Source organism: Nicotiana tabacum, chromosome 12 (assembly GCF_000715075.1).
Source record: "Nicotiana tabacum cultivar K326 chromosome 12, ASM71507v2, whole genome shotgun sequence".
Classification (NCBI taxonomy): domain Eukaryota; kingdom Viridiplantae; phylum Streptophyta; class Magnoliopsida; order Solanales; family Solanaceae; genus Nicotiana; species Nicotiana tabacum.
In genome coordinates, this window is record NC_134091.1 from 68,260,205 (window position 1) to 68,273,483 (window position 13,279).

The window sequence follows — 13,279 nt, forward strand, 5'->3', positions numbered from 1 at the left end:
ATTTCATGTTTATATATTAGACAAATGCTTAGTGGTGCTCGATAGGTACAACTCGGGAACTCATCATGGCCCATCGGTTTAGGTCGTGACAAAAGTGGTATCAGAGCAGTTCTGTCCTAGGGTTGTCTACAGACTATGTCGAGTAGAGTCTTATTTATGGGTGTGTTGTGCACCACACTTATAGACTTGAGGCTACAAGATATTTAGGATGGTAACTTTTCTTTCTTATCTTAGATCATGCGATATAAGAATTAATTTTCCTAACGACATGTTATGTTTTCAGCGATGCCCAAGAGGGTTACAGCTGCCCAGAAGGACAAGTCCGTGGATGATGAGACTACAAGTAGAACGCCATGAGTTACCAGGTCTCGAGGAGAGTGGCATAGTGAGACTCCATCTCAGACTTCACATACTATGCCCTCTCCAGAGGAGATCCGAGGGGCACCAGCTCCAGCACCCGCTCCAGTACCCTCAACTCCTCATCCAGATGCACCGGGTCAGGAGATGAGAGATGTTATTCAGCTATTGACTCGATTAGTGGTCGCACAGGCTCGATGCCAGGAGGTAGGTATCGGTCATGAAGATAGGGCCATCACTGCTAGGGTTCACATTTCATTAATTTGGACCATCCTGTATTCATTGGAATAGATCCAAACGAGGTCCCTCGGGTATTTATCGATAGGATGCAAAGAACTTTGAGGGTAATGAAGGCCACTGTGACTGAGTCAGTTGACCTTTCTTTTTATAGACTTCGGGATATTGCAATTAATTGGTACGAGTCTTGGGAGTTGTCCAGAGATGAGGATGCTCTTCCAACAATATGGCAGGAGTTTACAGAGGCTTTTAATCGTAATTATTTGCCACCATAGCTTACAAAGGCCAGAGTTGATAGGTTCTTCACCATTTGACAGGGTAATATGAGTGTTCGGGAGTATAGCCTTCAGTTTGACTCTTTGGCTTGGTATGCTCCCACTATTGTAGCTAAGATGGAGGATCGGGTTCACTAGTTCGTGATGGGGTTGGAGCCACTCTTGCTCAATAACTGTATGTCGGTCTCGCTTCATCCAGGCATTGATATTTCTCGTATTCAGGCATACGCTCAGGGTGTAGAGGAGCGTAAGGAGAAGTAGAGGACTGATTGTGAGCATGATAGGAGCCAAAATAAGAGAGCGAGATCTTCAAGTCCTTCTGGTGAATTTCGAGGTGGTCAAAGACAACCGTACCCGAGGTACCCAGCTCAGCCATCGGCTAGTGCACCCCCTCAATTTTCCGGTAGGAGATTTGATCATTCCATATATTCAAGGCCCAGTCAGAGTTCCAGGGCCTCTCGTTCTCAGTATAAGGGTGAGTCAAGTCAGATGAGGCCACCCTTGCCACGATGTGCTTAGTGTGGTAAGCAGCATGTCGGGTAGTGCCTCGTGGTGTTGGGTGTTTGTTATACTTATAGTTATCCAGGCCACGTTATGAGAGATTGCCCGACGAGAGGTGTTGCAGGTATAGTTCAGCCATCGGGATCTATATCTCGTTCGTCATCATCAGTACGCCCCTTGGGCAAGGATCATTGGCACCGGCCGGCCGTGGTAGAGGCAGAAGTGGAGCATCTAGCTCGAGTGATCCTCAGAACCGCATTTATGCATTAGCGTGTCGAAAGGATCAAGATTCGTCACCTGATATTGTTACAGGTATATTATCAGTCTCCTCATATGATGTATATGCATTGATTGATCCAGGTTCCACCTTATCGTATGTCACTCTGTTGGTTGCTAGTAAGTTAGGGATAGAACCTGAGTTGATTGAACCTTTTGATGTGTCTACACCTATTGAGAATCCAATGATAGCTAGACGGGTATATAAAGACCTTTATAGTAGTAGTTCATAGCCGCTTTACAGTAGCAGACCTGATTGAGTTAGATATGGTGGAATTTGATGTTATAATGGGTATGGATTGGTTGGCTTCTTGTTATGCTAACGTTGATTGTAGATCAAATATGGTTTGGTTCCAGTTTCTAGGGGAGCCAATTCTAGAGTGGAAAGGTAATACAGCATCACCGAGAGGTAGGTTTATTTCCTTTCTCAAGGCAAGGAAGATGATCAGAAATGGCTATGTTTATCACTTAGTTCGGGTACAGGATGTGAAAGCATAGTCACCGACCCTTCAATCTATCCCGGTGGTTAATGAGTTTCCCGATGTTTTTCCCGATGAGCTTCCAGGACTTCCGCCAGAGCGGGAGATTGAGTTTGAAATTGACACATCACCAGAAACTTAGCTGATATCTATTCCTCCTTATAGAATGGCACCTGCAGAGCTGAGGGAGTTGAATGAAAAACTGAGGGATTTGCTTTAAAAAGGCTTTATCGAACCCAGTATATCACCGTGGGGAGCACCTGTGTTATTTGTGAGAATGAAAGATGGTTCCTTGAGGATGTGTATTGATTACAGACAGTTGAATAAGGCGACGATCAAGAATAGTACCCGCTCCCGAGGATTGATGATTTATTTGATCAGTTACAGGGTGCCAGGTATTTCTCAAAGATAAACTCGAGGTCAGGGTACCATCAAGTAAGGGTTAGAGAGAAGGATATTCCGAAGACACCATTCAGGACCAGATACGGGCACTTTGAGTTTCGTGTTATGTCGTTCAGTTTGACAAATGCCCCAGCGGTATTCATGGAGTTGATAAACCGTGTGTTTAGACCCTTTCTAGATCTATTCGTGATTGTATTTATAGATGATATTTTGGTTTATTCTCATTCAGAGGTTGAGCATTCAGATCATCTGCACACTGTGCTCAGAGATCTACAAGAAAGGAAGTTGTATGCAGAATTCTCTAAATGTAAATTCAGGTTGAATTCTGTAGCCTTCCTTGGTCATATTATTTTGGGTGAGGGTATCCGGGTCGATACATAGAAGATTGAGGCAGTGAAGACTTGGCCTAGACCCACGACACCGATATAGGTTTGTAGCTTCCTGGGTTTGGCAGGTTATTACAGAAGATTTGTAGAGGGGTTTTCTTCCCTTTCAGCACCATTGACAAAGTTGACTCAGAAGGCAACCAAGTTTCAGTGGACTGATGCTTGTGAGCAGAGTTTCCAGGCATTCAAGGACAGATTGACTTCAGCACTAGTTCTGACACTTCCAGAAGGGGCCAATGGTTCTGCTATCTATTGTGATGCTTCGGGCATTGGATTGGGTTGTGTATTGATGCAGCATAGTAAGGTTATCTCTTATGCTTCTAGACAACTAAGAAACCACGAGAAAAATTACCCGACCGACAATTTGGAGTTAGCTGCGGTGATTCATGCACTAAAGATGTGGAGGTACTATTTGTATGGTATTCATGTTGCTATCTATACGTACCATAAGAGCCTTCAGTATTTATTCAAGCAAAGGGAATTGAATTTATGTCAGAGGCGATGGTTGGAGCTACTAAAAGACTATGATGTTGATATTTCATCTATGTCTTTTATGTACTGATTTTCATGCCTTACATACTCAGTACATTATTCGTACTGACATCCCTTTTGCATAGGGACACTGCGTTTCATGCCCGCAGGTGTAGGTAGACATACTGACGGTCCCCCTTCTTACGATCCTTGATGAGCTAGAGTTGGTGTGCTCCATTTGATCCAGAGCTGCTTTGAGTTTTGGTACAATGTGTTTGCATACATATATGGGTACGACAGGGCCCAGTCCTCTTCCTTTATACAGTTGTACACTCTATTAGAGGTCTGTAGACAGTCATGTATAGTTATATAGTATGTGGCCTTGTCGGCTCGCCCTACCGTATTCCGTATATATATGTATATTTGTCTTTTGGGCATGTGTTTCCCACGTATGTTGTTCATATGAATCAGTAGTTTATTTCCAGACGTTATACATAACCTACACTTATTTCCAGATGTTATGCATGACCTACTCTTATTTCATGTTTATATCTTAGACAAATGCTTAGGGGTGTTCGATAGGTACAACTCGGGAACTCGTCATGGCCCATCGGTTTGGGTCGTGACAAAAATGGTATCAGAGCAGTTCTGTCCTAGGGTTGTCTACAGACCTTGTCTAGTAGAGTCTTGTTTATGGGTGTGTTGTGCACCACACTTATAGATAAGAGGCTACAAGATATTTAGGATGGTTTCTTTTCTTTCTTATCTTCGATCGTGCGATATAATAATTAATTTTCCTAACGACATGTTATGTTTTCAGCGATGCCCAAGAAGGCTACAGCTGCCCAGAAGGGCAAGTCCGTGGATGATGAGACTACAAGTAGAACGCCACGAGTTACCAGGTCTCGGGGAGAGTCGCATAGTGAGACTCCATCTTAGACTTCACATACTATGCCCTCTCCAGAGGAGATCTGAGGGACACCAGCTCCAGTACCCTCAGCTCCTCATCCAGATGCACCGGGTCAGGAGATGAGAGATGTTATTCAGCTATTGACTCGATTAGTGGTCGCACAGGCTCGATGCCAGGAGGTAGGTATCGGTCATGAAGATAGGGCCATCACTGCGAGGGTTCACCATTTCATTAATTTGGACCTTCCTGTATTCATTGGAATAGATCCAAACGAGGTCCCTTAGGTATTTATCGATAGGATGCAGAGAACTTTGAGGGTAATGAAGGCCACTGCGACAGAGTCAGTTGAGCTAGCTTCCTATAGACTTCGGGATGTTACAATTAATTGGTACGAGTCTTGGGAGTTATCCAGAGGTGAGGATGCTCTTCCAGTAATATGGAAGGAGTTTACAGAGGCTTTTATTCATAATTATTTGCCACCAGAGCTTAGAAAGGCCAGAGTTGATAGGTTCTTCACCCTTCGACAGGGTAAAATAAGTTTTCGGGAGTACAACCTTGAGTTTGATTCTTTGGCTAGGTATGCTCCCACTATCATAACGAAGATGGAGGATCGGGTTCACTGGTTCGTGATGGGGTAAGAGCCACACTTTCTCAATGACTGTATGTTGGTCTCACTTCATCCAGGCATTAATATTTCTCGTATTCAGGCATACGCTTAGGGTGTAGAGGAGCGTAAGCAGAAACAGAGGGCCCATCGTGAGCATGATAGGAGCCAGAGTAAGAGAGCGAGACCTTCAGGTCCTTCTGGTGTGTTTCGAGGTGGTCAAAGTCAGCCGTACCCGAGGTATCCAGCTCAGCCATCGGCTAGTGCACCCCCACAGTTTTCCGGTAGGAGATTTGATCGTTCCACATATTCAGGGCCCAGTCAGAGTTCCAGGGCCTCTCATTCTCAGTATAGGGGTGAGTCAAGTCAGATGAGGCCACCCTTGCCACGATGTGCTCAGTGTGGTAAGCAGTATGTCGGGCACTGCCTTGTGAGGTTGGGTGTTTGTTATACTTGTGGTTATCCAGGCCACGTTATGAGAGATTGCCCGACGAGAGGTATTGAAGGTATAGTTTAGCTAGAGGGATCTATAGCTGGTTCGTCATCATCAGTACGGCCCCTGGGCAATGATCACAGGCATCAGCCGGCCGTGGTAGAGGCAGAAGTGGAGCATCTAGCTCGAGCGGTCCTCAAAACCGCATTTATGCATTAGCAAGTCGACAGGATCAGGAGTCGTAACCTGATGTTGTTATAGGTATATTATCACTATCCTCATATGATGTATATGCATTGATTGATACAGGTTCCACCTCATCGTAAGTCACTATGTTGGTTGCTAGTAAGTTTGGGATAGAACTTGAGTTGATTGAACCTTTTGAGTTATCTACGCCTATTGGGGATCCAGTAATAGCTATACGGGTATATAAAAACCGTATAGTAGTAGTTCATAGTCGTTCTATAGTAGCAGACCTGATTGAGTTAGATATGGTGGAATTTGATGTTATAATGGGTATGGATTGGTTAGCTTCTTGTTATGCTAACGTTGATTATAGATCAAAGATGGTTCGGTTCCAATTTCCAAGGGAGCCAGTTCTAGAGTGGAAAGGTAATACTGCATCGCCGAGAGGTAGGTTTATTTCCTATCTCAAGGCAAGAAAGATTATCAGAAAGGGCTATATTTATCACTTAGTTCGGGTACAGGATGTGAAAGTAGAGTCATCGACCCTTCAATCTATCCCGGTGGTTAATGAGTTTCCCAATGTTTTTCCCGATGAGCTTCCAGGCCTTCTGCCAGAGCGGGAGATTGAATTTGAAATTGACACATTACCAAATACGTAGCCGATATCTATTCCTCCTTATAGAATGGCACCTGCAAGGCTGAGAGAGTTGAAAGAACAACTGAGGGATTTGCTTTAAAAAGGCTTTATCAGACCTAGTATATCACCATGGGGAGCACCTGTGTTATTAATGAGAAAGAAAGATGGTTCCTTGCGAATGTGTATTGATTACAAACAGTTGAATAAGGCGACGATCAAGAATAGTACCCGCTCCCGAGGATTGATGATTTATTTGATCAGTTACAGGGTGCCAGGTGTTTCTCAAATATAGACTCGAGGTCATGGTACCATCAAATAAGTGTTAGAGAGAAGGATATTCCGAAGACAGCATTCAGGACCAGATATGGGCAATTTGAGTTTCGTGTTATGTCGTTCGGTTTGACCAATGCCCCAACAGTATTCATGGACTTGATGAACCATGTGTTCAGACCCTTTCTAGATCTGTTTGTGATTGTATTTATAGTTGATATTTTGGTTTATTCTCATTTAGAGGTTGAGCATGCAGATCATTTGCGTGTTGTGCTCAGAGATCTACAAGAAAGGAAGTTGTATGCAGAATTCTCTAAATGTGAATTTAGGTTGAATTTTGTAGCCTTCCTTGGTCATATTATTTTGGGTGAGGGTATCCGGGTCGATACACAGAAGATTGAGGCAGTGAAGACTTGGCCTAGACCCACGACACCGACAGAGGTTCATAGCTTCCTGGGTTTGGCAGGTTATTACAGGAGATTTGTATTGGGGTTTTCTTCCCTTTCAGCACCATTGACAAAGTTGACTCAGTAGGCAACCAAGTTTCAGTGGACTGATGCTTGTGAGCGGAGTTTCCAGACATTAAAGGACAGATTGACTTCAGCATTGATTTAGACACTTCCAGAAGGGACCGATGGTTATGCTATCTATTGGGATGCTTCGGGCATTGGATTGGGTTGTGTATTGATGCAGCATGGTAACGTTATCGCTTATGCTTCTAGACAACTAAGTAACCACGAGAAAAATTACCTGACCCACGATTTGGTGTTAGCTGCGGTGATTCATGCACTAAAGTTGTGGAGGTACTATTTGCATGGAATTCATGTTACTATCTATACGGACCATAAGAGCCTTCAGTATATATTCAAGCAGAGGGAATTGAATTTACGTCAGAGGCGAGGGTTGGAGCTACTAAAAGACTATGATATTGATATTTTATACCATTTAGGAAAGGCGAATATAGTAGCCGACACCCTCAGCCGTAGATCTATGGGTAGCTTATCATATTTACATCTAGAGAAGAGTGATATAGCTTGTGAGATTCATCAACTAGCTAATCTTGGAGTTCGATTATTAGATTCAGGTGGTACAGGAGTTACTATTCAGGACACGACAACATCCTTTCTAGTAACTGAAGTGAAGGAACGCCAGTATGAAGATCATGTGCTAGCTCACTACAAAGATACAACCCTTCAAAAGGAGATGACAACATTGGAGATTACAAGAGATGGAGTCCTCAGATATCGAGATCGATTATGTGTTCCTAATATAGCAGGGTTGAGCCAGCTGGTTATGGGAGAAGATCACTATTCTCATTATTATATTCATCCATGAGTGACAAAAATATATCATGATATTAGGGGAATATACTGGTGGGACGGAATGAAGAAGGATATAGCAGAGTTTGTTGCTCAGTTCCCTAATTGTCAGCAGGTTAAGATTGAGCATCAGAAACCCGATGGATTATTGAAGGCTATAGAGATTCTGACTTGGAAATGGGAAGTGATTAACATGTATTGCATCGTAGGCTTACCTCGTACCCAGTGTAAGTTCGATTCTATATGGGTTATTATTGATAGACTTCCAAAATCAGCCCATTTTCTACCTGTCAGGACTACGTATTCAGCAGAGGATTATGCAAGGATTTACATTGAGGAGATAGTACGACTTCATGGTGTTACTATATCTATTATCTCAGATAGAGGTGCTCAGTTTACAGCTAATATTTGGAGGTCCTTCCAAAAAGGATTGGGGACTCAGGTGAATCTTAGTACAACATTTCATCCCTAGACAGACGATCAGGCTGAGCGTACTATTCTGACACTAGAAGATATGCTACGGGATTGTGTGATGGACTTCAGGGGTAGCTGGGATGATCATCTTCCACTTATTGAGTTCGCATATAATAATAGTTATCATTCCAGCATTCAGATGGCTCCATACGAAGCTCTTTAAGGACGAAAGTATAGGTCACCTATCGGATGGTTCGAAGTTGGGGAAACTAAGTTAGTAGGACCAGAGTTGGTACAACAGACAGTTGAGAAGATTAAGATTATACGGGAAAGGCTATTAGAAGCTCAGAGTCATCAAAAGTCATATGCAGATAATCGATGACGAGACTTGGAGTTTCAGGTAGATGACTGGGTATTCCTATAGGTATCACCGATGAAAGGCGCTATGAGATTCGGTAAGAAAGGAAAGCTTAGCCCTCGGTACATTGGACCTTATAAGATCATATGCCGAGTAGGCCAAGTAGCATATGAGTTAGACTTGTCCTCCATCTTAGAGTCAGTACATCCAGTTTTTCACGTGTCTATGCTCCGCAAGTGTATTGGAGATCCTTCTAGAGTCATTCCATTTGACGATGTTCAGGTCACAGAGCAGCTATAATATGAGGAAGCTCCCATTGCTATACTAGATAGACAAGTTCGAAGATTGAGAACTAAGGACGTAGCTTCAGTTAAAGTACTTTAGAGGAACAATAATGTAGAGGAGATGACTTGGGAAGCTGAAGAAGATATGAATTCTAGGTATCCTCACTTGTTTCCTCTTCCGGGGGAGGATCGGACTGAGACATCCCAGCCTTAGGTACATATATGGTACTTGATTCTTATGTTAGTTAATGTCATTGGTCGTGTGAGACCATTAGTGTTATTGTTGATTGTGGCCCTGTGTGGATTTGTATTGTTGGGTTTTCTATCTGACAGGTTGATAGTTGCACCATTACAGAGGAGACTCTGCCAAAAATTTCTATAAATATCTGGGAGTTTAACATTCGAGGACGAATGTTTCTAAGGGGGAAGATTGTTACACCCTGTGCGTCCCAATGTGACGTTTAATGAATATGAGGCTAGTTAATCATGATTTAAATTATTTTAAAGTCATAATATGACTATATATGATGTTTGGATAAAACATATAAAGTTTGGGAAAAATCGGATTAAAGTTGCGAAAAAACCAACTAAGGATTTGCCCTGTAATAGAGCATTTTGAGAAATATATTTTGTGTGCTATATGAGGTCCTTTTGGGACATATTATATACCAAATTTAAGGTCTTGGAATGTAGTTTCCAACGCTCTTAACCGTTCATTCATACGGCATCCGGATAAAAAGATATAAGCGTCGGAAGATGGGCGAATGAGAGGGTGCCAAGCTAGCACCTTTTGACTTTACAAAAGTTGATATATATGTCTTAACTCGTCTCTCTTCATTTATACATAGAACCTGAACATAGAACACCATAAAAACAGTCCTTGAGCTCTCTAATAGTGCTTCAAATAATACTAACATCCCGGGTACGAAATCGAGAAGCGATAATATCAGAACGATCCATACGACGTAAGTATCGCTATATCGCCTCTCTTTTTCTTTGTAGTTTGAGTTTTGGAATGTATTTCATAGTTAATAAAATTATTAATTTCTGTATTAAGCTTTAAAATATCAATAAAAGTTGATAAATTTGTTTCCTAATAGTTAGACCTCACGGGACGGTGATCGGAAGCCGTGAGTTCGAGTTATTTGACTTGTAGTGGACTGTTTTGTGGGCTGTTTCGTGTTGCTTTTGGGCTGTCTATTGTGCTGATGATTTATGGAGTTTGGAAGGATAAAAGGGCGTGGAGAAATGCCACATGTGGTAGGGTAGTAGGTTAGTCGCTCGTCGTTGTAGTTACAGGTTAATTGATAACTTATTGATTGGGTGTATTATGGTATATTTGGGAGTTTTGTTGTATTGAATGTCTCTAATTGTAATTAGGTTAGTTTTGAGTTGTTGATTGTGTTATGTTTGTATCTCGCCTATAGTAGGCTTGAGGGACCAGTAAAATCAGGGGAAATGCTGCCCGTTTTATTTTAGAATCGAGTTATCATTTGAGATACGTAATATACTACCGCCATCTAAATTGTTCACGCATTTCTTTATTATAGGGTTGGCACGCTAGTTGTCATAAGCTTGTTTTTGAGTTGCATTGACGACTTGAGGTATGTTATGGCTATCTCTTCTTTCTTTTTGGCATGATCCAAATAATACAAACAAAACGAGCAAAATACGCAACTTTCATAAATGACTCTATTCATAGAAATACTAGGGGTTTATATATTCTTGATTCCCCATGTGAATTATTATTATATCCTCTGTTCATGGGTCACAGAAAAATACGTATTTGATAAAGTTTGTCCGAAAGGCAAATTAATTTTATGATATTCGAGAAATCTTATTAACGTATTTCTTATGCATTTCATGCATTTATATATGTACATTGACCCATGACCATAAGGCATTATATACTCATATATTATATGTATATGGGATATGGGAAAAGGTTACAGCGTTATATACGCACCACCACCTGATCAGTTGGTATACGTTGATGATTTGCCCACAATGGCCGAGATGATATGATGGGATGCCCTCAGAGGCTTGATGATGTTATGTACACCTATACCTATGCATGATACGACATTTACACGCACGTGCATGACATTATAAATGTTTCAGGATTCACAAAGTTATTTAGACTCACAGGTGGAATTCTTTACTCCATGTTTCATCTATGTCTTTTATGTACTGATTTTCATGCCTTGCATACTCAGTACATTATTCGTACTGACGTCCCTTTTGCATGGGGACGCTGCATGTCATGCCTACAGGTGCAGGTAGACAGGCTGACGGTCCCCCTTGTTAGGATCCTTGATCAGCGAGAGTTGGTGTACTCCATTTGATCCGGAGCTGCTTTGAGTTTTGGTACGATGTGTTTGCATACATATATGGGTACGACGGGTCCCAGTCCCATCCTTTATACAGTTGTACACTATATTAGAGGTTTGTAGACAGTCATGTATAGTTATATAGTATGTGGCCTTGTCAGCTCGCCCTATCGTATTTCGTATATATATATATATATATATATATATATATATATATATAAATGTTTTTGGGCATGTTTTCTCACGTAGGTTGTTCATATGAATTAGTAGTTTATTTTTTGATGTTATGCATGACCTATACTTATTTCATGTTTATATCTTAGGCGAATGCTTAGGGGTTCTCGATTCGTAGAACTCGGGCACTCATCACGGCCCATCGGTTTGGGTCGTGATACGTTCGCGAAGAGGAATTTTTGGGGCTGCTGGGTTTGGCCTTCGCGAACGCGAGGCAAGAGCTGGACAAGCCTTCACGAATGCGGCCAAGGTGACGCGAACGCGAAGAGGAAAGGAGGGAGCTGGGCCTAAGGCCATTTGGCCTATGCGAACACATAGAGGGGTACGCGAACGCGAAGGTGTCACGACACAAAATTTCCCTCTGTAGGATGTCGTGATGGCACCTAGTCTCTGAGATTAGGTAAGCCTATCAATATGCGAAATAATTAAATTAACAATTAAAAACTTTTAAAATCTCAACCTCTCAGTACATAAAAGAAATTTCCAAAACCCGGTGAAATACAAGTCACAAGCTCTAAAGAAGTAGTACGGATATCTTTATACATCAAAGTCTAATGTGAATAGGGAAAACAACATAATAAGGATAGAAGGGGACTCCGAGGTTTGCGGACGCTGGCAGATATACCTTGAAGTCTCCGTGTTCAGCTAACTCACTGATACCTGGTCTAATAGGGAATACCTAGATCTGCACAAAACGATGTGCAGAAGCGTAGTATGAGTATACCACAGTGGTACCCAGTAAGTGCCAAGCCTAACCTCGGTAGAGTGGTGACGAGGTCAGGTCAGGCTCTATTGGAATAATAAAAGATATGGTGACATGTTTAACAATATAATAACAATAAATGACAATGGAAATCAATCAAGTAAATATTATGTCACCCTTTAACTACACAGAATAAGGGCAAATAATACCTTGCGAAAACAAACAGAATTTTCAACTTTAAGAAAATCACAATAATAATCAATGGCAATTGCGGCCATAAATAAATATCAACAAGGGCACTCCCGAGGTACCGCCTCGTAGTCCTAAATCATAAATAAATTCACAATATCTCATTTTCTTATATCACCGCGGGAGCCTTCATATTAATTTTTAAAGAAAATATTTTTCCAAAATTGCATCCCGCGTTTTAGCCACCCTTATCACACCGCATGACTTCTAGTAGTTCTCCTACTAGCCAAGCGTACCAAGCCACCCTTATCTCACCGCATGCGTTTCAACACTCAGACCTTATACCACCATATACGTATCAATATCACAATATATCATAATTTGCACCTCAAGTGCCCAAAAATTTCAATTTGCCAATATAAACAACATCAACAATATTTTCCACAACAGGGAGCTCACAGCTCAATCACAATGAGTACAACAATCTCACAAAATATTCGGGAAGAAATAACTCAACAAAAATAATATTTCAAAATTTTTAATACGTTGCCTCTGTATCAAATTTAAAATATCAAATACTTTACTTTAATAATATTTAGATTAAAGAAATTCAACCTTCAAATAATGCACAGAATAAAAGAAACCAATTAAATGATAAAAACAACCATGGATTCAGGTAATTTAACCAATATTGAGTTAAGAACACTTACCTCGTTGTTTTTTTCTGAAAATCTCCCAAATATTGCCTCAATTCAAGCTCCAAATCGGTAAAAATGGAGTCCCATTTTCAGAACTTAAACATTTTGCCCAGTGATTTCTTCTATGCGATTGCGGACCAACTCACGCGATCGTGAAGCACAAATTTTTTATTGCCCAAAAATAACTCTATGCGATCGCGGAAAATTCCACGTTATCGTGAAGCACAGTCTCCGCAAGCCTACACGATTGCGAACCTTCTCACTTAGCCACGCGTTCGCATAGCACAGCTTGCCAAACCTACGTGATCGCGGACTCACCCACGCGA